Below are 21,049 nucleotides of genomic sequence, written 5' to 3' on the forward strand. Positions count from 1 at the left end.
GTAACAAATAAGAGGTTACAGCAGATACAGTGGCCTCAGTGTGTAGAAGTGAACACCACATAATAACTAGAAAGTCTTTGTGCAACAGTCTCAGTCCAAGCAGCTGCTTTAATCTGTGATCAGTCAAAGCTGGCTGATCATCTTGAAACATGCTGGAAGCCCTGTTGGTCCTCACTCTTTGGGACTGTTGGGTTAGGAAGAAGAATGGACCACCAGCTGGTCTGATAGTTTTTGTTTCCTGAATGTCTTTCAGAATAATAGACGCCGGCCTGCTGATATGTGTGTAAATGTGTGTAAATGTGTGTAAATGTCACCTGTTATCAACAAGGACAACACAAACACAACATGTGACCTCTTTCCTGTCGTTCCTCTCTTCTTAGTGTGTCAGATGAAAGCGGATAACGCTCCCGCTCACCGATATTAAAAAGGTCGGAACTGATGTAGCAGAAAAGGTCAGGAAATGCATACAGAAAATGGCACACACACACACACACACACACACAGACACACACACACACACACACACACACACAGACACAGACACACACACACACACACAGACACAGACACACACACACACACAGACGGGCAAGCTCATGTACAAAATTTAAACAAAAGAAAGAGTGAAGGAGGAGAGTTTAATTATGCAAGGGTGTGTGTGTGTGTGTGGGGGGGGGGGGGGGTGTTAAAGAAAGAAATGGGTGTGGCGTTAGGATAGTAAGGGGCACTGCCAGCTGATTGGTCCGTTTGTGGGTACATACGGCACTCTGATTGGCTGGTTTGCATCACAATAGGAGCTGTGGTTGGCTGACAGGCGCACAATGGCCGTGTCATTGGTCAGTTCAGAGAACAAAAGGACGTTTGGGCATCGAGGCGGAAAGGTTAGGGAGGTCAGTGTGTATGTGTGTCCGTGTGTGTGTGTGTGTGTGTGTGCTTGTGTGTGTGTGTGTGTGTGTGTGTGGTGCATTATGTTGTAAAGGAGGGCAACATGTTTTCTGCAATTCTCAGATATAATTTGAGTTTGAAGTATATTAAAATAAAATCATTCCCGACACTTATTATGTGTCTCTATTATCTTACGCCTGGGTATTATTATTGTTGTTACTACTGCTGGCTGCTGGTCATATTCCTCCAGTCTTACCCGTGTTATTATTTCCTTTCTAACCAGCTCATAATTGACAGATGATGACAAATGAAAACTGTTACTTACAGTTTTCCTCTGTGGGACTTGAAGCCACAATCTTTCCTACATGCTTGTATAAGAGTTTAACGGGTCATCGTAGAATCAATCCGTCATCAAAGACCTGGTTGCTCAATTTTTGGCAAATTGTGGAACCATTTGCATGTGCATTGGACTTCTAGCAAGAACACAGGAGAAGTGTTTCAGAAGTTGTGTGTTCGAGCCCCACCACAGTCAAGCTTCATATGTTTCTGGTGCTCTACACGTCTTCCTGCTGAGTGTTAACGGTGTTATGTCTGCCTCCACAGGACATTGCACTGCACGTCTCATGTCTGAATGTTTCTTTGACTACCTCCAGAGATGATCCCAAACCCTCACTAAGTTTACAACAAACTTTTCTAAGCCTAATCCAAAAGGCAGCTGGACTTGGTTGAAGTTCTTGAAGACATTTCATCTGAAAGGCTTCTTCTGTTTTTTCGGATGAGAGGTGAGGAGAAGTCCAGCTGCCTTTTGGATTAAGCTTATAGAATTACCATGATGTGGATGACTCACAGACAAGTTCTAGCTTCAGTCAGCAGATCATGTTACCGTGACAACCTCAACACTCATTTAGACAAAAGCATTTACGATGTCAAAGCTGTTCCAAGAAGCTCTGACTAGACAAAGGATTGCAGCATTAGCTTGAATTATCACACCAGACTTTTATCATTTCTTCTGCAAGTAAGAACCCAACGCCCAAGCAGGAACACGCTTGGACCGAAGCAAGGGATTCTGGGTTCAGAAGAAATTATGCATCTTAAGAGAAACTGTTTCTCTGCAGCTCCACCCATTGAGGTTTAACTCAGCCAATAGCATTACTTCCGCCCTCAGAGCAGACCCTGATGCTAATGCTATATTAGACACTCCCCCCTGAGCCTCAGTGGTCTTAGCTCAGTGAACCATGCAGAACGTCTTCACCAAAGCCAAGAGATGCATCTGTCATCAGACCGCCTTCAGCTAATCCTCCGCTGCTCCACAATGAATCCAGAGCATCTACTCACCATCTGAGGACTGCTTCTATTTAGCTCCATAACTGCTTAAAGCAAAGCCACTGAATTAAGCTACAGAGAGGGCAAAGAGATCGCACATGAGGAGTGTGCCCACTTAGCTCTTTAGCTACTTAGACCCGAGTGAGGTCAATCAGTCGTTGAAATGATCACATGCACCGTGTTAATAGTTCTGCTGCTTTCTGCTGTGATAAAGGAAACCACATGGAGGCTAATGTAGCTTTGTTATCTGTAAGTCCCGAGAAGCACATTTAACTTTGGGTACCAAAATCCACCGTAAAGACATTTGCCTTACTGAAGAAGGTGTTTGCAAAGTGAAACTAAAATCACTTATTACCATGGATGCAAAACAAAACTTCTTGAAGTCTACTGACTTCAAGAGCACATCAAAACACAAAGCTAGAGGACAGGGACCACAAATCAAATGAAGGGGCTGCCAAGATCGTCGTTTACTGAAGCGTTGGGTCTCTGACTGCTGTGCAGGAGGAGAATGAATGTACCTCATGTCCCTCAGTGAAATGTTCAGATCTCTGAGTATCTTAATTTTGTCCACAGCAAAAGTTCAACTACTGAATACAAGATTGACCATTAATAGTTGTGATGTCACCACATGATGCCCGTACACATCTCAAACTCAGATTTAAGGTTCAGCACAGAGAAAAGAGATCCAAACCAGGGTAGGACTCGAAGCCAGGATACTAATGAGCATGTTAAACCGTTCAGTGAGACGTCACGTAACAAATAAAGGAAAACTAAAAAACGAAACGAAAAGAATAGAAAAAGAGCACATCAAGAACAGACAGAAATAATGGAAACCAAATAAACCAGATTTGCTTGGAGACTCCTGAATGACTATGACGAGTATTCACTGACAGTCAGCCAGACAGAGTGTGAAAGCAGGCAGACGGGCCACGGCAACGTCAGCTACTCGGCTCAGTGGCCACTCAAAGCCACACTTGGCAAGATGTTTATGTAAACAACTGTTGTGGGCCAAAAAATCAGATATCTGAGCAGCAGAGTGTCACATCCTCAATTCTGCTGTCAATGTGAAAAATGAGATCCACACAGGAAGGGACTGATGCCAAGCGAAGGGTTCGAATCCAAACATTTACATTGTGAGTCATTGCATGTGTAATATCAGGAAGCCATGAGTTTAACATTTCAACAGTGGCTCGAAACCATTTGAACTCCAAAGTCTCTCAATTACTGGTGGCAATGATGAACTAAGCAGCCATCAACTTGAATTTGCCAGCTCCTTGGCTCGTGTCTGCTGATGAATTCCCTCTTTACTCGTGGCCATAAACACTGCACATTGTCTTGGTGTGATTGTGTCGGCAGAGCGCTGTTCATTGCGGCTGTAAATAGCCTCAGAACCAGCGCCTTATGTAATTTCCTGCTAAACCTCTTTTTGAAATACGGCATTTACGTAACTGTACTACAACACAAGGCCTCATTTACATAATTGCATAGAGATAAAGTCTCAGCAGCAATCTATGGCTGAGCGTGTGTGAGTTCATTTACATATATGCAAATAAGACACACATGTAGACACACACACACACACACACAGATATATAAAAAAGAGGCTTTGATTTTGTTGTGTCTCATGAGTGTCAGGTGGATTTGTTTTATGCTTCAATGTTTGTGTCAGAATTTGCATGTGAGAGGCGTGTTTGTGACTGCGTCTGTGTGTCTTGTAAACCTCTGCATCTCAAGTCTACCGGCAGTCACTGAAGTAAGATGCACTGCATCGAGAAATTCATCTTTCAAAAAAGAATTTAATCTTTTAGAATGCATGATTTACATATAGATCTGGACTTTGGTGGGACTCAAGCCCACAATCTGAGTTTGTGACTTTTGTTCCCAAATACACTCCATTCACAGGAATAACAACACTTTTCTCCAACCAAGATTTTTTCAGTCTGCGCAACATCCAGTTAAATCTATAAAGTCCGACTCTGGTGGGACTCGAACCCACAACCTTTGAATCACTTCTCCTGTGCTAATCTAGAAGTCCAATGCGCTATCCATTGCGCCACAGAGCCTTACGTCATGCACAGCTGACTTGATGACTTTCCCAAATATCTCACCCTGATATACATACGTAGCTTGACTTTGGTGGGAATCAAGCCCAAAATCTGACATTGTGAATTTGGTTGCAAAATACACCACGCCACAGAGCCACTTGTCTTAGAAAGCTTGCTTGATGATTTTCCCAAATATCGCACCCTGACATATAAATATCTGGGTGCTTTTGTGGGACTCAAGGGCCCAGTGTGAGTTTGTGACTTTTGTTCCCAAATACACTCCATTCACAGGAATAACAACACTTTTCTCCAACCAAGATTTTTTCAGTCTGCACAACATCCAGTTAAATCTATAAAGTCCGACTCTGGTGGGACTCGAACCCACAACCTTTGAATCACTTCTCCTGTGCTAATCTAGAAGTCCGATGCGCTATCCATTGCGCCACAGAGCCATATGTCATTCACAGCTGACTTGATGACTTTCCCAAATATCTCACCCTGATATACATACGTAGCTTGACTTTGGTGGGAATCAAGCCCAAAATCTGCCTTTGTGAATTTGGTTCCCAAATACACCACGCCACAGAGCCACTTGTCCTAGAAAGCTGGCTTGATGATTTTCCCAAATATCGCACCCTGACATATAAATATCTGGGTGCTTTTGTGGGACTCAAGGGCCCAGTGTGAGTTTGTGACTTTTGTTCCCAAATACACTCCATTCACAGGAATAACAACACTTTTCTCCAACCAAGATTTTTTCAGTCTGCACAACATCCAGTTAAATCTATAAAGTCTGACTCTGGTGGGACTCGAACCCACAACCTTTGAATCACTTCTCCTGTGCTAATCTAGAAGTCCAATGCGCTATCCATTGCGCCACAGAGCCTTACGTTGTGTACAGCTGACTTGATGATTTTCCCAAATATCTCACCCTGATATACATACGTAGCTTGACTTTGGTGGGAATCAAGCCCAAAATCTGCCTTTGTGAATTTGGTTCCCAAATACACCACGCCACAGAGCCACTTGTCCTAGAAAGCTGGCTTGACCATTTTCCCAAATATCGCACCCTGATATACATATATATCTGGGTGCTTTTGTGGGACTCAAGGGCCCAATCTGAGTTTGTGACTTTTGTTCCCAAATACACTCCATTCACAGGAATAACAACACTTTTCTCCAACCAAGATTTTTTCAGTCTGCGCAACATCCAGTTGAATCTATAGAGTCCGACTCTGGTGGGACTCGAACCCACAACCTTTGAATCACTTCTCCTGTGCTAATCTAGAAGTCCAACGCGCTATCCATTGCGCCACAGAGCCTTACGTCATGCACAGCTGACTTGATGACTTTCCCAAATATCTCACCCTGATATACATACGTAGCTTGACTTTGGTGGGAATCAAGCCCAAAATCTGCCTTTGTGAATTTGGTTCCCAAATACACCACGCCACAGAGCCACTTGTCCTAGAAAGCTTGCTTGATGATTTTCCCAAATATCGCACCCTGACATATAAATATCTGGGTGCTTTTGTGGGACTCAAGGGCCCAGTGTGAGTTTGTGACTTTTGTTCCCAAATACACTCCATTCACAGGAATAACAACACTTTTCTCCAACCAAGATTTTTTCAGTCTGCGCAACATCCAGTTAAATCTATAAAGTCCGACTCTGGTGGGACTCGAACCCACAACCTTTGAATAACTTCTCCTGTGCTAATCTAGAAGTCCAATGCGCTATCCATTGTGCCACAGAGCCATACGTCATGCAAAGCTGACTTGATGACTTTCCCAAATATCTCACCCTGATATACATACGTAGCTTGACTTTGGTGGGAATCAAGCCCAAAATCTGCCTTTGTGAATTTGGTTCCCAAATACACCACGCCACAGAGCCACTTGTCCTAGAAAGCTGGCTTGACCATATTCCCAAATATCGCACCCTGATATACATATATATCTGGGTGCTTTTGTGGGACTCAAGGGCCCAGTGTGAGTTTGTGACTTTTGTTCCCAAATACACTCCATTCACAGGAATAACAACACTTTTCTCCAACCAAGATTTTTTCAGTCTGCGCAACATCCAGTTAAATCTATAAAGTCTGACTCTGGTGGGACTCGAACCCACAACCTTTGAATCACTTCTCCTGTGCTAATCTAGAAGTCCAATGCGCTATCCATTGCGCCACAGAGCCATATGTCATGCACAGCTGACTTGATGACTTTCCCAAATATCTCACCCTGATATACATACGTAGCTTGACTTTGGTGGGAATCAAGCCCAAAATCTGCCTTTGTGAATTTGGTTCCCAAATACACCACGCCACAGAGCCACTTGTCCTAGAAAGCTTGCTTGATGATTTTCCGAAATATTGCACCCTGACATATAAATATCTGGGTGCTTTTGTGGGACTCAAGGGCCCAGTGTGAGTTTGTGACTTTTGTTCCCAAATACACTCCATTCACAGGAATAACAACACTTTTCTCCAACCAAGATTTTTTCAGTCTGCGCAACATCCAGTTAAATCTATAAAGTCCGACTCTGGTGGGACTCGAACCCACAACCTTTGAATAACTTCTCCTGTGCTAATCTAGAAGTCCAATGCGCTATCCATTGCGCCACAGAGCCATACGTCATGCACAGCTGACTTGATGACTTTCCCAAATATCTCACCCTGATATACATACGTAGCTTGACTTTGGTGGGAATCAAGCCCAAAATCTGCCTTTGTGAATTTGGTTCCCAAATACACCACGCCACAGAGCCACTTGTCCTAGAAAGCTGGCTTGACCATATTCCCAAATATCGCACCCTGATATACATATATATCTGGGTGCTTTTGTGGGACTCAAGGGCCCAGTGTGAGTTTGTGACTTTTGTTCCCAAATACACTCCATTCACAGGAATAACAACACTTTTCTCCAACCAAGATTTTTTCAGTCTGCGCAACATCCAGTTAAATCTATAAAGTCTGACTCTGGTGGGACTCGAACCCACAACCTTTGAATCACTTCTCCTGTGCTAATCTAGAAGTCCAATGCGCTATCCATTGCGCCACAGAGCCATATGTCATGCACAGCTGACTTGATGACTTTCCCAAATATCTCACCCTGATATACATACGTAGCTTGACTTTGGTGGGAATCAAGCCCAAAATCTGCCTTTGTGAATTTGGTTCCCAAATACACCACGCCACAGAGCCACTTGTCCTAGAAAGCTTGCTTGATGATTTTCCGAAATATTGCACCCTGACATATAAATATCTGGACTTTGGTGGGACTCAAGCCCCCAATCTGAGTTTGTGACTTTTGTTCCCAAATACACTCCATTCACAGGAATAACAACACTTTTCTCCAACCAAGATTTTTTCAGTCTGCGCAACATCCAGTTAAATCTATAAAGTCCGACTCTGGTGGGACTCGAACCCACAACCTTTGAATAACTTCTCCTGTGCTAATCTAGAAGTCCAATGCGCTATCCATTGCGCCACAGAGCCATACGTCATGCACAGCTGACTTGATGACTTTCCCAAATATCTCACCCTGATATACATACGTAGCTTGACTTTGGTGGGAATCAAGCCCAAAATCTGCCTTTGTGAATTTGGTTCCCAAATACACCACGCCACAGAGCCACTTGTCCTAGAAAGCTGGCTTGACCATATTCCCAAATATCGCACCCTGATATACATATATATCTGGGTGCTTTTGTGGGACTCAAGGGCCCAGTCTGAGTTTGTGACTTTTGTTCCCAAATACACTCCATTCACAGGAATAACAACACTTTTCTCCAACCAAGATTTTTTCAGTCTGCGCAACATCCAGTTAAATCTATAAAGTCTGACTCTGGTGGGACTCGAACCCACAACCTTTGAATCACTTCTCCTGTGCTAATCTAGAAGTCCAATGCGCTATCCATTGCGCCACAGAGCCATATGTCATGCACAGCTGACTTGATGACTTTCCCAAATATCTCACCCTGATATACATACGTAGCTTGACTTTGGTGGGAATCAAGCCCAAAATCTGCCTTTGTGAATTTGGTTCCCAAATACACCACGCCACAGAGCCACTTGTCCTAGAAAGCTTGCTTGATGATTTTCCGAAATATTGCACCCTGACATATAAATATCTGGACTTTGGTGGGACTCAAGCCCCCAATCTGAGTTTGTGACTTTTGTTCCCAAATACACTCCATTCACAGGAATAACAACACTTTTCTTCAACCAAGATTTTTTCAGTCTGCGCAACATCCAGTTAAATCTATAAAGTCTGACTCTGGTGGGACTCGAACCCACAACCTTTGAATCACTTCTCCTGTGCTAATCTAGAAGTCCAATGCGCTATCCATTGCGCCACAGAGCCATACGTCATGCACAGCTGACTTGATGACTTTCCCAAATATCTCACCCTGATATACATACGTAGCTTGACTTTGGTGGGAATCAAGCCCAAAATCTGCCTTTGTGAATTTGGTTCCCAAATACACCACGCCACAGAGCCACTTGTCCTAGAAAGCTGGCTTGACCATATTCCCAAATATCGCACCCTGATATACATATATATCTGGGTGCTTTTGTGGGACTCAAGGGCCCAGTGTGAGTTTGTGACTTTTGTTCCCAAATACACTCCATTCACAGGAATAACAACACTTTTCTTCAACCAAGATTTTTTCAGTCTGCGCAACATCCAGTTAAATCTATAAAGTCCAACTCTGGTGGGACTCGAACCCACAACCTTTGAATCACTTCTCCTGTGCTAATCTAGAAGTCCAATGCGCTATCCATTGCGCCACAGAGCCATATGTCATGCACAGCTGACTTGATGACTTTCCCAAATATCTCACCCTGATATACATACGTAGCTTGACTTTGGTGGGAATCAAGCCCAAAATCTGCCTTTGTGAATTTGGTTCCCAAATACACCACGCCACAGAGCCACTTGTCCTAGAAAGCTGGCTTGATGATTTTCCGAAATATTGCACCCTGACATATAAATATCTGGACTTTGGTGGGACTCAAGCCCCCAATCTGAGTTTGTGACTTTTGTTCCCAAATACACTCCATTCACAGGAATAACAACACTTTTCTTCAACCAAGATTTTTTCAGTCTGCGCAACATCCAGTTAAATCTATAAAGTCCGACTCTGGTGGGACTCGAACCCACAACCTTTGAATCACTTCTCCTGTGCTAATCTAGAAGTCCAATGCGCTATCCATTGCGCCACAGAGCCATATGTCATGCACAGCTGACTTGATGACTTTCCCAAATATCTCACCCTGATATACATACGTAGCTTGACTTTGGTGGGAATCAAGCCCAAAATCTGCCTTTGTGAATTTGGTTCCCAAATACACCACGCCACAGAGCCACTTGTCCTAGAAAGCTGGCTTGACCATATTCCCAAATATCGCACCCTGATATACATATATATCTGGGTGCTTTTGTGGGACTCAAGGGCCCAGTGTGAGTTTGTGACTTTTGTTCCCAAATACACTCCATTCACAGGAATAACAACACTTTTCTTCAACCAAGATTTTTTCAGTCTGCGCAACATCCAGTTAAATCTATAAAGTCCAACTCTGGTGGGACTCGAACCCACAACCTTTGAATCACTTCTCCTGTGCTAATCTAGAAGTCCAATGCGCTATCCATTGCGCCACAGAGCCATATGTCATGCACAGCTGACTTGATGACTTTCCCAAATATCTCACCCTGATATACATACGTAGCTTGACTTTGGTGGGAATCAAGCCCAAAATCTGCCTTTGTGAATTTGGTTCCCAAATACACCACGCCACAGAGCCACTTGTCCTAGAAAGCTGGCTTGATGATTTTCCGAAATATTGCACCCTGACATATAAATATCTGGACTTTTGTGGGACTCAAGGGCCCAATCTGAGTTTGTGACTTTTGTTCCCAAATACACTCCATTCACAGGAATAACAACACTTTTCTCCAACCAAGATTTTTTCAGTCTGCGCAACATCCAGGTAAATCTATAAAGTCCGACTCTGGTGGGACTCGAACCCACAACCTTTGAATCACTTCTCCTGTGCTAATCTAGAAGTCCAATGCGCTATCCATTGCGCCACAGAGCCATACATCAGTACAGCTGACTTAATGACTTTCCCAAATATCTCACCCTGATATACATACGTAGCTTGACTTTGGTGGGAATCAAGCCCAAAATCTGCCTTTGTGAATTTGGTTCCCAAATACACCACGCCACAGAGCCACTTGTCCTAGAAAGCTGGCTTGACCATTTTCCCAAATATCGCACCCTGATATACATATATATCTGGGTACTTTTGTGGGATTTAAGGCCCCAATCTGAGTTTGTGACTTTTGTTCCCAAATACACTCCATTCACAGGAATAACAACACTTTTCTCCAACCAAGATTTTTTCAGTCTGCAACATCAAGTTAAATCTATAAAGTCCGACTCTGGTGGGACTGGAACCCAAAACCAATGCGCTATCCATTGCGCCACAGAGCCATATGTCATGTACAGCTTTTAGCATCATCACAGTTTTTAGTAACATGAACCTCAACTGAGCAAAGAGATACAGTATATGACTAAAGTGACACCAGGACTTTATTCCCCTCATTGAGGCTTATAAAAAAAGTCACGGCTTCATGTCCAAAAACAAAATTGTAATGATTTATATAAAAGATTTGCTGTATGACAAATGTAATCCTGATCGTATTTGTCAGCATAATAAAGACACATTCATGAGATTCTGAGTGTTTTTCGTTTCACTCTTGAATTTCCTCCTTGAAGATTTTATGTATAATTTTTTTTTTTTGGTTCCTCCAAAGTTTCAAAAAGCCCAATATTAATGTTAGTTTTAATGTTTTTAAGTATTATCTGTTGTTTACTTTGTTCTTTGGTTGCTTAACTTATTGTGGTGTGTTTTATTCTTGTATTTGGGCCTATTGTTCTCTTTTATGTTATTAAATTGTAGTTCTGATTCTTTGTTACTTAAATTGTTTTTAATCACTACTATTATACAGACTTTACTTTGGTGTGTTTTGTAATGAAAAATTAATCCACAAGTTTTATGCGTTTATGGTTTCATTATCATTGTGAAGTAGGCCAGCAGGGCTGCATCCCATTCCAAAATCATCTCCACTTCTGTGTGTCCTTCAGTGTTTCCTTTTATAAACATACACTTTGATTGGTTGTTATAACAGAATATATGAGTGAAACAAGTAAGGACGTAATCATAGACGTTATCAAGGATGTAAAAGTACACTTTATTCTCTGTAAAGATGTGAAGGAGGCTTTATAGAAGAAGCTGATTGGAACGCAGGAAAAAGCTCAGGTGAGCAGCTGCAGGTGTGTGTGTCTGTGTGGAAGGGTTCACAGTGGGCGTGGCCTGTAACCTACCTGCAGCAGGTAGCTTCGGGTTACCTGCTGCTCGTCAGTGTGTTTTCCTGCTGCAGACTGAGGAGAGCTCAACGCTGCAGGTGACTTTTATCACTCAGGTACCAGCCGATTACACGCTGAGACTTTACTTGGATCTCCGGAAGTGTTTCCCCCCTTCAAAGTCGGACGTGTTTCACTTTTCCTGGAACGAACGCTAATCGACCAGCCGGTGAGTCAACCATTAACGGACGTTATTAAGCTCACGTTCATCGCGTCTTTCAAATCTTAACGCGCAATTTTAACCCGTTCTGATGCTGTTTCCGGTTTGTTAGGCTGTTTCTACCTGCATGTTATCACGTTTCAAATGTCTGCTGAACTGAAACTCCTGTTCGTTTTTAGTTAATTTAAGCGCACGCTCTTTTCAGGAAACACGTAGCCTCACGTGAGACCGTGAGGGTGGCAATTTAGACTCTGTAGCTACAGTTCAGGAACCGGTTTTCTATGTGTGTGAGCGTGCGTGTGTGTGTGTGTTGTGTGACAGAGGCATTCATTGACACAGGGCTGCGGTGGGAGTGTATCCAATGTCCCGTGTGCCCCCAGGACAGGAGTTTAGAGAGATGCGTGTTTGTGTGTATTGGTCCCTGTGATGCCATGGTTACAGTGACAGGTATCGCACATGGTGGTCTGGGGCAGATAGTGGAGGAGTCGATCTCAATCTTCTTATTTATTTATTTATCAATATACTACACTGATTTGTGTTTGATTTAGTGGTGATATGATGGACTGAACTGCATTAGTCTGATCGATGTGTGGGAATAGGATGTAGCTTGAATCCATATTGATTCAGTTAGAGAGAAGCAGTAAGATTCAGGCTTTGTGAATGGAAACACTTGTCATTTTCAAATATCTGCTTGTATTTAACATTTGAGGTAGCAGGGCTGCACTTTCCAGAAACGTGAGGATACATTATGCAAACAATACAACATAAAAAGTTTAAAATTAACAAAGGCACAAAAGATACTTTACAGTCTGCAGATATTGATTCAAAAACGTGACAGACCGCATCAGAAACAGTGATCGAACAATAAGTAATCAAAAAGGATTTTACAGCACGTTCTGGATCTTCACAGAGATACATTTATTAATCGACTGACCAACATTTTTGACCATGTATTTTAATAATTGGGTCACGTTTATGATTGTAGCTCAAACTGGAGGATTGTTTACTACTTCTGAACAGTTGGTGCAACAAAACAAAACCTGAAGACGACATCGTGGAACAGTTTGGTTTAAGTTTGTAAAAAAGTCACGCTTGGACTTGTACATGGAAACAAATTTCCCTTTTTTCTGTGTCAGTCCGCCAGCACAAATATCAAACTCATGCGTTTAATTTGGAAGTATATTTCATGCCTGTTGCACGAAACCATTTTCACATCAGTCATCACAACCATTATGTGGAGGTGGCATGGATAACATGCCCAGCAGCCTTCAGGGCCTCCTGCCAGAAAGCTCTTTCTCCTTCACACAGAAGGCTGCTGCTTGTGTCTCGTGTGAAAGCTGAAGTTAACGTATTTCTTTAGCCTGAACCCTGACCTTTTCCTACATCTAACAAACTTACCAAAGGTTTTAGGTTCAAGTCCTTAGCATAATCAAAAATGTCAGCAGCTTTCTTTTAGGTTTCAGCACAAATTACTTGGTTTACACTTACAACTGATGTTTTGGTTTAACTACTGCACATCAAGGAAACTATAACAGACTGAGGTTTGAACACTCGACGTTTGAAGGCATCACCTGGACTCTAGGAAACTGTAACAGACTTAAAATCCAAACATTATGTGGCTTTGTAATCATTTCCAGTAGTTATTTCACTCACAGGTCATGTAGGGTTATGTCTCAGGCCTGCTCATTATCTCTACACACCTCACCATAACAAACACTGACACAGCCTCACGCACACTGTAACAGATGCTGTTCAGTCTCAGCAGCAGCGGCGGTTGTTGTTGTGCTGCAGGAATGTGTCTCTGTGGTGAAACGGTCTCTCCTCCCAGTGACAGAGCAACAGCCCTCAGAGCTGTTTGGTCGTCTGCCAGCAGACTGATCCTCTGCCACACCTGAACTGAAGAAACAATTAAACCTGTCGCTGTGTTTCTGGTCTCTGCTGAATTCCCAAACACACAAACGCCTCGTCCTCTCTGATGTGCAGCCATCAGGATAATGAACGTGCAGCTTTCTTCACGTGTTCACAGCTTTGTGTTACAAGTAGTGTTGCAAAGGTTTGTTTAATTCTCGTCATCAGCTACGTCCAGTCTCTCTATCAAGGAACTTCTTATCTCAAACACCACTTGTCTGTTCGACCAGGTGGAGTGCAGTGTTGATAGCTGCTCTATTACAATGAACTTGTGTCTACGTGTGGAATCTTAAGTCTCAGACAAACTTTTTTCTGGATTATTCTGGACTTTGTGGATCCAGATGTGAATTCACCTATCTAATGTTGATTTTCAGCTATTTAGAATTTTGTCCTTACCTGTTTTTTTTGCATCTTCTTCTGGAACAGAAACATCACTGCATCATGCTGGGAAAGTCCTTTTTGGGGGGATTTTTGATATTTGATACATGTTTGCTTTATTTCCCTTAAAATTTATTCAATATAAAACGACATATCTCCTAAACGCTTGGTGCAATTGGACCCCCATTTCGTGGGCATGTGTAGACATGAAGTCAGAGTGCCCATAGCAAATTTGGTGTCATTTGGTCAATAGGTGGCGCTGTAGCAGCTTCATATATCTAAAAAGGAAGGAATCTCAGTATAAATGTGTGTATGGCAGTGTCCTGTATATCTCAAGAACTGTTCAGCCGATCAACTTTACACTTTGGGGCTTTATTGTTGAAGACCCCAGCCAGTGCAGTGTCAATTTTCAAGTAGATCAGACGATTGCTTCTCAAGCAGCACTTTGGTTGTCCAAGCAATTGGCCTGCTCTGAACAGGCACAGGCTGTTAACGTCCACCTCGAACAGGGAATTCACCGGTAACTGACGAAGCAGGAGTAGTTTTTCTCCTAATGTGACTTCAGCTTAGAGCACTCAGGATAATCTATCAACATTCACTTCTATTGGCTGTTGGTTGGAGGAAAACCGGATCGTTTTTCACTGTTTTTTGATGTTTTGTCGGCTTGTGTAGTCGCAAGTTGAGATGTGTTTAGATAGTTGCATCATCACAACACTGAAGACAAAAAATAGGGCACCGCTGTTTTCCGACGCAGCTCAAAGCCTCTGAGCTTCACAAAGGTCTGTTAATACTTTAAATATTCATATGACAGTCAGCGATGGCTCGCTCGTTTACTGGCAGTGATGCTTTTCTGCTGATTTAAAACAGCACAGCCTGCCTGCATGTAACACAGACAGTATCAAAACAGGTCCATTTTCACTTACTCTTTACTACAATGTATTTATTCAAATCCTCAACATTAGACCTAATTAATTTTCTGTTGTCTTTAACTGTTTGAGCAGCACCTTGTGTGCATGAGAGGAACTGCAACTTCTGACTCTACATTCTTGTTTCATTAAAGAATATTTTTACGCGCCTTCACCTCCTCTTGTGGTACAAAATTAAGACCAGAATCCTCCCGGATGGCGCTGCCATCTTCCAAATTTGTCTCCAGAGTGTGTGCAGCAGAGATCGGCTGGTGGAGCCGCAGTATTGTTGTCCCGCCCCTTCCTCTACCCGACACACACCTTTACCTTGTGTCCTTGGCGTGTTGGACCCTCAGGTGGGCTCAGTCTGCAGCAGAACAGCTTCTTGTGTCGGTCTGAAGCAGATATTCACGCTGATGGAAAGTTCAATGACTGTAGTGTTAGTGTTAGTTACGTCTCCTCTCGCCGTTCCTCCTCTACTCTGCTACTCGGGAACAGAACGCTGCAGGAGCTTTCTGTGTGGGATACACTTTGCATCCGTTTGTTTAATCGAAGGTTTTGCAATATGCCCGACTGAAGCAAAATAAATACTGACATGTTAAAGAGTCTGAGGTCGATCCTACGTCCGTCTTAAAGAGCAGCTGTGTGTCAGATTTCATGTGAATACTTTTTGAATTGGTCCGGCTCTTGTGGCCGCAGGGTCATCTAATACAATTGTGTTATCTGCTCAGGTCACGTCCCGCATAGACTCTGAATGGAGGTTTACAGTATCGCAGAAACCCAGATGATGTCATGAGATCAGGTGACCGAGCTGCAGATTCTGCACTGTAACCGTGTCACATGTCACGGATCTGTGGCTACAGTTTCACTACAGTGACCTGGGCTGCTTGTTAACTGTTACCTGAGAGGCAGAGTTATACCATGAGACCAGTATGACCCTGTGCTCACCTGAAACTTAAATGAAAATGTGATTATCAAAATAAAGCTCTCATAGATCCGAGTGTCAGAATATCTTTGACATGCTTCTTTCACACGTTTGGATCCAGATAAAGAATCTTATTTGAGGAGGACAGGCCGTGTGAGTCGATGCTGGCTGTCTATACCGATCGGTAAATCCTGTGACACTTGCAGTAATAATGAGCCCAGAGACTAGTCCCTTTGGAAAACAGAGAGTAAATATTGAACAGCTGAGAGTAAGACGGGTGTGGGAGGAGGGAAGAAGAGCTGAGTGTGCAGCGACAGGGAGGAGAGAATCAGAGGAGAAGCGATGGATGAGTTGAGTGAAAGAATAAGTGAAGCAGCTCCTGAGCTGATAAGACTGTTTGAAAAGAGTTAATGTGTTTTATTAGTGTTGCATTAGAGTTGCTGAGGCTGCTGGGCTTCATTATGAGTCACATTACCTTCATTATATCCCAAGGCCCCCCCCCCCCCCCCCCCCCCCCATGGCAGCAGTCCACGCGGACTCTCTGTAGCTAACATCTGCAGGCTAATGTCTCCTCTGACGACCATAACAACACATAATGTTATTACACCATTAAATAGCCTGCTACCTGCAGCTTTATGACTGCTGTTACCTGCAGCTCACCAGCTCTCTGCGCTGAAACACTCTCACTTAGTCTGCTTGTACTTCAGGGCCGATCAGGCCAAAGAATCCAGAGCTACAGTTTGGTGATTTGCTGCCATGTTTGAGCTGAAAGCGGCTCAACATTCACAAACTACAAAACACTGTGCAGAGGTTTTACAGCTATGAGACAGGATGTAGAACTTCATTTTATCTTCACATCCAGGTAAATGGCACATATAACCTGTTAGGACTCACTGCAGGCGGATTGGTAGGGCTAATGCAGGCCTGAACCTCAGAGAACAAGGCAGGCCTGCATCCACATGGGGCTCAACAGTACTTACCTGCTTGTTCCTGCAGGGTCAAGTTGAACTGGGTCTCTAGCCGACCCCAGAGATCCAGATAAGGCTGGTTTGGTCTAGATTGTGGTGTACAGTACGAGTGGGTGTTTTAGCCGCGTTGTGGTGGAAGCAGAGAAGAAGAACGTGATCAACACAGACGGTAGCTTGGCTCCATTCTGCTGGCTGCTCTGACACCAGAACCAGACATTAGTACAACCCCCTCTAATGCAACCCACTTTACATCAGAATACGACAAAGACAGGCATTAAACCAAGTCTGACATGCTAATTACGAGGATATTATGGGATGTTATGATGGTAGATTTACTGGCAGGTATCAGCATCATCAAGAGGTCCAGCCAGTAAAACAAGGCTGAATGTCAGAGGAGCCGAACAAGCTTTCCTGCACTTCATCCAAGATGAACCAAAGCTAACCTGGCTTCTATACAAAGGGTCAAACCTGGCCTGGGTCTTGTTACAGGGCCAGTGTTATCTATGCAGAGATCATCAGCAGTTAGTGTACAACAGGGCTATCCTAGTTCACACTGAAGAGTCAAATGAGGTCAAACAGGCCCAGCACGGCTCCCACAGGGCCCAGAAGGTGAACCTGCTTCCTCTCTAAAGCCAGTAAACGGGGTCAACTGAGTCTCTGAATTTAGCTGATGAGGACGGTTTCTGGTTTCTTCGGTGCAGGAACAAAATGGATGTAACAATATTCCTCTTGTTATGGATCATGCTATCCTGGTTTCCCAAACAAGGCTCGGTCCGGCTTTAAAATGGAGCCAAATGACCAAATTAGCTCAAACATGACCTCCGCTCTGCTCGGTGGCTGTTTGGTCTATTTTAGATTCAGAGGTTTGGCTTTGTGCCTCGGTATCGGCAGAGCAGATTTTCACATCAAAGGAAACAGATGAAAGTCGTATTTCTCTCCAGTGAAACATTATTTTTGAGCACTTTCACCAACACCTTTATTTGTTCCTCTCATGAAATTCTGCCACATTCAGTATTTTCACACAGGTAATACTGGTGCCTGGTGGAGCCATGTCATGCCTTTTTTAGGGACCTGCATTAGCCATCAGTGTGTTTGATAGAAGATGTAAAGTTAAGTAAATCGAGTCATTAAAAATGATGTATTACTGTTCTAAACCTTGTCAAGATGACTCAAGAGGCTTTTGGGAAGGACTTCCTCACTTTAGTGCCAGAGAGTGGCCCCGTGTTGACATGGTTTGTTAAGCAGGCAGCTAATTGCACCCATTGCCCATAAGTGGAACCTTGCACTGCCAGAAGTATGCCTGGGATTGCTGCTGTGTTTGTACTGTTGAATGACTTTCATTATTTAAATGGCTCGCTCAAATCCAGCACATCACAAAAATACACGTCGTCGAGGCAGGTGGGGAGGGTGAGACCATCAACTTCTGTGTTAAATTACTGTTTTTGTAAATGGAGTCTGGTTGCTTTGAAGAGAGAGCGATGTATCAACGATTATTGGCTTAAAATAAGGCCTCATATGATTGAACAAAAAGCTGGATCTCTGTAGGGATCCTTTCTGTCATGTTGTCAGACACAGAACAACAATCTGAGCCTGTCAGTGGAAACAAGATGACGTTGCAGCCATCACAGCCTGTTTCTCAGCTGCCGGCTGAAGCAATCTACTGGAGCAATTCCAAAAGATTTTGACCCCAAAAGAATTTACCATTAAGGACATTATTACATTATTATGTTTTAATCCTCAGACTGAGTCTCCCCCTCATGCTCTCCTTCACTCTGTGACTTTAAGTCAGCGTCCTCCTCTCTCAGTGTCTGTGATCCTTTCTGCTTATCCAAAACTCAAACACCTTCCCCTTTCAGTCCGTATAATTCACTGCACTCTGAAGCCACTTCCAGCTTAGTTAGTTTAACATTCAAATCTGCAGAGAAACGTTGACGTATTTGGGTCATGAGATTAAGATCTGTTCAGTAAAAAGGCTCCTCTGACACCTTTAGAAACTTCAAAGTCCCGCTCTGCCTGAAACCAAGTTTGACATAATCACAGAGTTTGGAATTATGAAGTCATATCTGTCTGATTTACTTAAAAGTGCTGGTTTTTGTGGTTGTGGTAAGGATGAGGTCAAAAACCTCAGTCACTTTACAAACAGCTGCGTCCAAATGACAAATAAGTTCATAGTAATAATTTAACAACTCATTGATCTGAACCAATGAATGTATGTATAGATGGGCAAAGCGTCTCCATCTGCTCACATTGTACTAAAGTGATGCCAAAACATCAGCTGTCAATCATCATTCTGACAGCATCAAATAACTAATTAAAAATAAACTTGGACCAAAAAAAAAAAGAACACTTGGACATAAATCAGCATGATAAGAACTAACTATAATGACAGAAACCATGTTTGAGAAAAATGTATTTGACGTGTATTTTGATTTTATAGTTTGACTCATGTCCCATCTGTTAACATGGAGGAGGCGGGCTTTATGAGCTGTACTGCAGCCAGTCAGCAGGGGGCGACAGAGAGGGTTTGGCTTCACTTTTAGGGAGCTGTCATGTCGGCCATCTTTTTATACAGTCTATGGTCTGAACTAAGAACTTCTACTGGTTAAAATATAATTACAGAGAAAGACCTTTTTGTTCAAGAGGAAGATGATTTTTTTTAAACAGAAATAGTGTTTAAATCACTTTCTTCAGAGCCACCAGACTCCACTGACAAAAACAGCAACTTTACCTCACGGATCGCAGGAGTAGCTGGTGTACTGATGCCTCGATCGGTTAGTATGTTGTTTTATTCTGTGTGTTTGGTGTTTTAAATGGTTAGTTGTGATCTAACCTAGTAATTGTCAAACACACAATAACACAAAAAACAACATTAAAAGTGGACCAACAGCTCCTGTGTTGTACGAGGTAAAATTGCTGTTTTTTTCAATGGAGTCTGGTGCCTTTAAAGAGTGCAATGAAGCGGCTGTCGTATGTTATGACGTCTTCTACACCGGGTGACCTTTCCCTCCAATACCATGAACATGTAGTTTATTTGACTCATTTTTCACACACTGTCCTGCCGCCCCAAATACTCAGTCCAAATGTGGATTAATCCACCGCTGAAAATAGTCCCAAATGAATGCACTTTTCTCTCCAGTTTCTCTGATAAAACGTGCAGCAGGCGGCCGTTAGGAAGTACCCGAGCGATCTGGGGTGTGAAGCAGAGCCAGAGAGCAGAGAAATGGCAGACTGTGTTTTGGCCTTTTCATTGGATTTGTTGACAAGAAAAATATAGAATATCCTTTATATTTATTCTCCATTTCCCCCTGTGGCTCCTCCACTCTGTTTTCTTCTGTCAGTTATTTTCAGGATGATTTGTAAACTATTCACCCTCCAGATATTCTCACCGTCTCCTTTTCCATTTTCTCCTCTTCCCATACTTCTACTGCAGAATTAAATAGTTGAGATCAGGTATCGTTCACCCGCCTTCCTCTCTCTCTCTTATTCTCTGTCAGTGTGTCAGAGGAGGACAGAAAGGCTGTTTGTTCCCTGCCTGCCTCCTTTTGTGCAGATGAGACAAAACACTGACTCTGGGGGCACAGAGGAGGAGGAGCGGGAGGAGGAGGAGGAGGAGGAGGAGGATGCAAAGGAGCAAAATGTGTTGGAGGTAGTGAGACATTTCCACAAAGTTTAACTGCAACAAAGGAAATATATACTTGAATAATTGTATATCGCACAAAATTAAACATAATATGGGCTGTTGTTTTATGCTCAAGGCATCACACGAGGTGTCTGAGAGTCTGCTGCGGAGAAACACACGTGTCTTTGTTCATTAGATAATTAGATGTTCATTTATTAGGTTTTATTTTGGTAAAACTGCATCTTAACCACAAACATGAGGACATTTATTCTTGTACTTTATGTTCAGTTGTGAAAAAGAACAGTTTTATTTGTGGCTGTTGACCTCAGATTCTGCAGGAGGCGACGTCCTGAGGAAACAGAGCCGCACTGTACAACACAGTGTGTCAGCGGGGGAGGAGGGGGAGGGGGAGGAGGGGGAGGAGGAGGAGGAGGAGGAGGAGGAGGAGGGGGAGCGTTTCTGACAGTAGAGCAGCCAACCTTATGTTACTGCACACAAACACAC

At 43.1% G+C, this 21,049-nt stretch overlaps 15 non-coding genes across 15 annotated transcripts; all 15 read right to left on the minus strand.

Moving 5' to 3' along the window:
- Positions 1-4,179: 4,179 nt before the first annotated feature.
- trnar-ucu (transfer RNA arginine (anticodon UCU)) lies at positions 4,180-4,271 on the minus strand. Its single transcript is given in 2 exon segments — positions 4,180-4,215; positions 4,235-4,271. It is a non-coding gene; the product is annotated as a tRNA-Arg (tRNA).
- Positions 4,272-4,613: 342 nt separating this feature from the next.
- On the minus strand, positions 4,614-4,705 carry trnar-ucu (transfer RNA arginine (anticodon UCU)). The gene is given in 2 exon segments: positions 4,614-4,649; positions 4,669-4,705. It is a non-coding gene; the product is annotated as a tRNA-Arg (tRNA).
- Positions 4,706-5,047: 342 nt separating this feature from the next.
- trnar-ucu (transfer RNA arginine (anticodon UCU)) lies at positions 5,048-5,139 on the minus strand. Its single transcript is given in 2 exon segments — positions 5,048-5,083; positions 5,103-5,139. It is a non-coding gene; the product is annotated as a tRNA-Arg (tRNA).
- A 344-nt stretch (positions 5,140-5,483) lies between these two features.
- trnar-ucu (transfer RNA arginine (anticodon UCU)) lies at positions 5,484-5,575 on the minus strand. The gene is given in 2 exon segments: positions 5,484-5,519; positions 5,539-5,575. It is a non-coding gene; the product is annotated as a tRNA-Arg (tRNA).
- Positions 5,576-5,917: 342 nt separating this feature from the next.
- trnar-ucu (transfer RNA arginine (anticodon UCU)) lies at positions 5,918-6,009 on the minus strand. The gene is given in 2 exon segments: positions 5,918-5,953; positions 5,973-6,009. It is a non-coding gene; the product is annotated as a tRNA-Arg (tRNA).
- A 344-nt stretch (positions 6,010-6,353) lies between these two features.
- On the minus strand, positions 6,354-6,445 carry trnar-ucu (transfer RNA arginine (anticodon UCU)). Its single transcript is given in 2 exon segments — positions 6,354-6,389; positions 6,409-6,445. It is a non-coding gene; the product is annotated as a tRNA-Arg (tRNA).
- A 342-nt stretch (positions 6,446-6,787) lies between these two features.
- On the minus strand, positions 6,788-6,879 carry trnar-ucu (transfer RNA arginine (anticodon UCU)). Its single transcript is given in 2 exon segments — positions 6,788-6,823; positions 6,843-6,879. It is a non-coding gene; the product is annotated as a tRNA-Arg (tRNA).
- Positions 6,880-7,223: 344 nt separating this feature from the next.
- On the minus strand, positions 7,224-7,315 carry trnar-ucu (transfer RNA arginine (anticodon UCU)). Its single transcript is given in 2 exon segments — positions 7,224-7,259; positions 7,279-7,315. It is a non-coding gene; the product is annotated as a tRNA-Arg (tRNA).
- Positions 7,316-7,655: 340 nt separating this feature from the next.
- On the minus strand, positions 7,656-7,747 carry trnar-ucu (transfer RNA arginine (anticodon UCU)). The gene is given in 2 exon segments: positions 7,656-7,691; positions 7,711-7,747. It is a non-coding gene; the product is annotated as a tRNA-Arg (tRNA).
- Positions 7,748-8,091: 344 nt separating this feature from the next.
- On the minus strand, positions 8,092-8,183 carry trnar-ucu (transfer RNA arginine (anticodon UCU)). Its single transcript is given in 2 exon segments — positions 8,092-8,127; positions 8,147-8,183. It is a non-coding gene; the product is annotated as a tRNA-Arg (tRNA).
- A 340-nt stretch (positions 8,184-8,523) lies between these two features.
- On the minus strand, positions 8,524-8,615 carry trnar-ucu (transfer RNA arginine (anticodon UCU)). Its single transcript is given in 2 exon segments — positions 8,524-8,559; positions 8,579-8,615. It is a non-coding gene; the product is annotated as a tRNA-Arg (tRNA).
- A 344-nt stretch (positions 8,616-8,959) lies between these two features.
- Positions 8,960-9,051, minus strand: trnar-ucu (transfer RNA arginine (anticodon UCU)). The gene is given in 2 exon segments: positions 8,960-8,995; positions 9,015-9,051. It is a non-coding gene; the product is annotated as a tRNA-Arg (tRNA).
- Positions 9,052-9,391: 340 nt separating this feature from the next.
- trnar-ucu (transfer RNA arginine (anticodon UCU)) lies at positions 9,392-9,483 on the minus strand. Its single transcript is given in 2 exon segments — positions 9,392-9,427; positions 9,447-9,483. It is a non-coding gene; the product is annotated as a tRNA-Arg (tRNA).
- A 344-nt stretch (positions 9,484-9,827) lies between these two features.
- On the minus strand, positions 9,828-9,919 carry trnar-ucu (transfer RNA arginine (anticodon UCU)). Its single transcript is given in 2 exon segments — positions 9,828-9,863; positions 9,883-9,919. It is a non-coding gene; the product is annotated as a tRNA-Arg (tRNA).
- A 340-nt stretch (positions 9,920-10,259) lies between these two features.
- Positions 10,260-10,351, minus strand: trnar-ucu (transfer RNA arginine (anticodon UCU)). The gene is given in 2 exon segments: positions 10,260-10,295; positions 10,315-10,351. It is a non-coding gene; the product is annotated as a tRNA-Arg (tRNA).
- Positions 10,352-21,049: the final 10,698 nt, after the last annotated feature.

This window comes from Semicossyphus pulcher, unplaced genomic scaffold (assembly GCF_022749685.1).
Source record: "Semicossyphus pulcher isolate SPU_LCO1_2020_fin unplaced genomic scaffold, fSemPul1.0.p SCAF_19, whole genome shotgun sequence".
In the NCBI taxonomy this organism is placed as follows: domain Eukaryota; kingdom Metazoa; phylum Chordata; class Actinopteri; order Labriformes; family Labridae; genus Semicossyphus; species Semicossyphus pulcher.